Genomic DNA, 5000 nt, shown 5'->3' on the forward strand with positions numbered 1-5000 from the left:
AAGCCACGTCGCTATGAACGCTTGGCGGCCACAAGCCAGTTATCCCTGTAGGCACTTTCCGTTCGCCGTGTGTTCCTGTGTGCGTGCGTGTGTGCGAGTGTTTGGAGTGAAAATCGGCCGTATCAGCCAGGCCACGCGTGCCAGGGCTTTGGTTTCAAGTGTCCGGCCCCCGATCCTGGCCGCCGACCCCCCACCCAAATTTCACCCCCCCACCCCTTAAGGGGGGGGAGTTTTTCGTGGGCAGGTTTTTGTTGAATATTAAGGCGAATTGTGAACCGATCCGGACGATTAAGGTGTCGTTGGATGCGTCTCGGTAAGACGCATCTTACAAAATTTTGTATGTGTGTGTGTGTGCGTTACACCGGAAGTGGCACTTGAAAAGCTGTGAGTTTTTGGTGGGGGACCGTTTTACCCCCCAAAAAGTGCGTTAGTGATCTTAAAAACACTTGAGGACTATAAGTGAGAATATCCCGCGTCGATAGAGTGGTCTAACATTTTTGTGCGACGAACCGTTGCGGAGTTATAGGCTTCCAAAGTTGGAGGTTTTGGCGATTTCCGGCGTCTTTCGTTCCCATACATTTTGTATGGGACAGCTGTTCGGTTGCGCGTTCTTGGCCGAGTACCGTGTGTTTCTGTGTGCGTGCGTGTGTGCGAGTGTTTGGAGTGAAAATCGGCCGTATCAGCCAGGCCACGCGTGCCAGGGCTTTGGCTTCAAGTGTCCGGCCCCCGATCCTGGCCGTCGACCCCCCTCCCAAATTTCACCCCCCCACCCCTTAAGGGGGGGGAGTTTTTCGTGGGCAGGTTTTTGTTGAATATTAAGGCGAATTGTGAACCGATCCGGACGATTAAGGTGTCGTTGGATGCGTCTCGGTAAGACGCATCTTACAAAATTTTGTATGTGTGTGTGTGTGCGTTACACCGGAAGTGGCACTTGAAAAACTGTGAGTTTTTGGTGGGGGACCGTTTTACCCCCCAAAAAGTGCGTTAGTGATCTTAAAAACACTTGAGGACTATAAGTGAGAATATCCCGCGTCGATAGAGTGGTCTAACATTTTTGTGCGACGAACCGTTGCGGAGTTATAGGCTTCCAAAGTTGGAGGTTTTGGCGATTTCCGGCGTCTTTCGTTCCCATACATTTTGTATGGGACAGCTGTTCGGTTGCGCGTTCTTGGCCGAGTACCGTGTGTTTCTGTGTGTGGGGAGTCAATCAACGCGCTACGTCGCCGCGAGTCGGGGAGAACACCTCCCCCGACTCCCCCCCCCCCTCCACCCTCACCCGTAACAGTGAGAGGTGGAGATGTCGTCGACGGGGCGAACCCTCCGTTCCAGGACGGAGTCAACGGAGGAGAGGCCGGCGAAGCTCTCCACTATTCTGGAGCCGCGAGTGGCTCTTACACGAACATCTGTTCCGGGAGCGAAGCAGCAGTCCCCGGAAATGTCGGAGCTGAGACAGCTCCTCAATGAGACGTCGCTCACCAACGAGCAGCTGCGAGCGACGATCGTGGGTCTGCAACAGGAGATCCAGATGCTCCGGCAGCAGATGGAAACAAATGCTGTGCAGGCCCGGCAAGATTTGCAGCTGGCCCGAGAGGAAGCCCGGATGCGCGAGACGCTGGCTCGTGAAGACAACGAGCGCCTGCGCAACGAGCTGAGGGAGGAGCGAGCCAGCTTCCAAGAGCTCCTTGCACAGACGCTGGGCTATGGAGGCAGCCAGAAGCAGCAGCAGCAGTACCAGCAGCAGCAGCAACAACAGCAGCAGCAACGTCGTGAGCAGCAGCAGCAACAGCGACAGCAGGGAGCAGTGTCGGCAACGGCAGCTCCGCTTTCAGACCCGGAAGGCGGCTCCTGGGCTGAAGTGGTGCGTCGTAAGCCGGCCCGGCAACCGGGGAACAAGCCGCAGCAACAGCAGCAGCAGTGGCCGCAACTACCGCAACGGGCAGCGGTTCAGCGACAGCCGATCGCAGGACCGTCTAAGCAGCAGCCCCAGCAACATCAGGGACAACAGGCCCGGGGTAGCCAGCCTGGAGCACAACGAGGAGGTCGGCGTCAGCGGCAGCGAAAAACCAAGCCGGACGCTATTGAAATCGCCCCAGCTGAGGGACAAACCTGGACGGAGGTGTACCAGGCTGTCCGAACGGCTCCAGAAATGGAGAAACATGCTGAGGCCCTAGGCGTCGGGCGACGCACCACACGCTCCAGGCTTGTCATGGAGCTGAAGGAGAGCGCGGACGCTGCAGAAGTTCTGCAGTGCATCAAGCAGGTCTGCGCAAAGGCAGAACGGCCGGCCTCAGCTCGGCTGGTCACGCCTATGGTCGAAATCCGGTTGGACGCTGTCGACCCTTTAGCGAAGGAGACCGATGTGGCGATGGCGCTGACCAACCTGTGCCAATGCGAGGTGGAGGAGACATCGGTTCGCCTGCGACCTGCCTGGGACGGCACGAAAGTGGCGATAGTCCGCGTAACAGCCAGGGCTGCGGAGGGTCTGGTCGACAAGAGCGTCAAGATCAAATACACATCGTGTCTGATCCGGAAGGTGGCTCCTCTGCAGGCGCGTCAGCAACGGTGCTACAAGTGCCTCGAGATGGGGCACGTCCGAGCTGCGTGCAGGAGCGAAGTGGACCGCTCGACAAGCTGCATTCGCTGCGGGAAGCCGGATCACCAGGCGAAGAGCTGCACGGCGGAGGTGCGCTGCGTCGTGTGCAGCGGCCCGCACCCGGTCGGGCATCCGACGTGCCGGCGCTAAAAGTGCTGCAAGTGAACCTCGGGCGAAGCCGGGCAGCCCAAGACCTCATGCTGCAGACGGCTCGCGAGTTAGGGGCTCAGGTGGTGCTCGCCTGCGAACTATATCGACCACCTCGGGATGATCCGCGGTGGGCCATCGATGCGGAACAGAGTGTGGCGATAATAGCAACAGGGGCGTACCCTATTCAACGGCTTTGGGGGAGCGTCGTCCCGGGACTCGTGGTGGCCACCATAGCGGGAGTAACGTTCGCCAGCTGCTACGTGCCACCCAGCAGCGGCATCGAAGACTTCGAAAGCTTCCTCGGTGCGGTGGAGGTGTCTCTGGTCGGACACACAACATCGGTCCTGGCCGGGGACTTCAACGCCTGGAATGAGGAGTGGGGGAGTGCGCGCACCACCCGGAAGGGGCAGGAGCTCCTGAGCGTGGTGGAGCAGCTGGCGCTGCATACGCTGAACCGCGGCAACGTGCCCACGTTTAAGGGCAACGGGGTTGCGCGGGAAAGCGTTATCGACGTTTCTTTTGCCAGCCAAACTATTGCGCGACCGGACTCCTGGCGCGTGCTCGATCGCTTTTCCAACAGCGACCATGCCTACGTCCAGTTCCAGGTGGGCGTCCCAGGACAACGTCCCACGCGACGAGGCAAGCAGCAGCAGCGAAGTCGAGACGGGACAGCCAGACACGCCGGGACCCGGTGGAAGACGACGCAATTCGATAACAAGTGCTTCGACATCGCCCTCACATGCGGCCACTTCGAGCAGGTCGCAACTCCGGAGGGGCTGATCGGCGGACTGACCCAGGCGTGCGATGAGATCATGGAGAGAGTACACGGGGCTACTTTCCATCGCAAGCCCCAGGTGTACTGGTGGTCTCCTGAGATCGAGCGCCTGAGGGAGGAATGCGGAGCAGCGGAGGCCGCCCATCGCAGGGCCCAACCTTCGGAGCGTGCGGTGACGTCGGCCAGGCTGCAGGGCTGTCGACGATTGCTGCAGGCCGCCATTCACAGCAGTAAGGAAGACAGTATGCAAGAGCTGATCGATGGGGTCGAAGCCGAGGTGTTCGGACTCGGTTACAAGGTTGTTCGAGCAAAACTACGTAACAGGGCACCACCGGAAACGGACCGAGCCGTACTAGGTCCGATCGTCGAAGCCTTGTTCCCGGACCATCCGGCATTTGAGTGGCCGGACATCGACGCGTGCAGTGAGGCTCTGAGACCGGTCACGAGCTCGGAAATTCTTTCGCTGGCCGAGCGGATGGCCACCTCCAAGGCGCCAGGGCTGGACGGCATCCCGAATGCCGCAGTGAAGGCGGCAATGCGGAAGCACCCGGAGGTCTTCGCCAAGGTGTACAATCAGCTGCTCGAGCGAGGGGAGTTTCCTGCGGCATGGAAGGAGGCACGCCTTGTGTTGGTCACGAAGCCAGGTAAGCCGCCGGGCGATCCGTCGTCGCACCGCCCGCTGCTAATGCTGGGAGCAGTCGCCAAGGGGTTCGAACGGCTGATCTTAGATCGGCTGAACGACCACTTGGAGGACAGCGATGCTCCTCGCCTGTCAGCAAGGCAGTACGGGTTCCGGCGCGGTCGCTCCACGCTTCAGGCCATCGAGCGGGTGATAGAGCGAGGACAACACGCGAGGACGTTTCACCGCACCAACCAGCGGGATCCTCGATGTCTGGTGGTGGCAGCACTGGACGTCAGGAACGCCTTTAATTCTGCCAGCTGGAAGGCGATCGCGGTTGCCCTGCAGAAGCTGATGGTCCCTGCAGCCCTCCAGAAAATATTGCGCAGCTACTTTTCTGAGAGGAGGCTGGTGTACGAGACCAGCGAGGGGCCAGTGCGTCGTACGGTCACGGCGGGCGTTCCACAGGGCTCAATCCTGGGCCCGACCCTGTGGAACGCGATGTACGACGGCGTGCTTCGGCTGGTGCTGCCTGAGGGCGCCGAAGTGATCGGCTTTGCGGATGACGTCGTGGTGCTGGCGAGCGGGACGACGCCGGAGGCAGCGACGGGACTGGCGGAGACGGCGGTAGCAATGATCAGCTCGTGGATGGCGCAACACCACCTGGAGCTTGCTCCGGCCAAGACCGAGCTGGTCATTGTGTCTACGATGAGACGAGACAACACCCGAGTCCCGGTGAGTATCAATGGCGTAGAGAAACTGCCGACCCGCACCTTGAAATATTTAGGAGTTGTCATCGAGGACCACCTGTCGTGGAGGCCACACGTAGAGCAGGCCACGACGAAAGCGCTCCGTGTGGCGCA

The sequence above is a fragment of the Anopheles marshallii genome (genome assembly GCF_943734725.1).
Source record: "Anopheles marshallii chromosome X unlocalized genomic scaffold, idAnoMarsDA_429_01 X_unloc_137, whole genome shotgun sequence".
Classification (NCBI taxonomy): domain Eukaryota; kingdom Metazoa; phylum Arthropoda; class Insecta; order Diptera; family Culicidae; genus Anopheles; species Anopheles marshallii.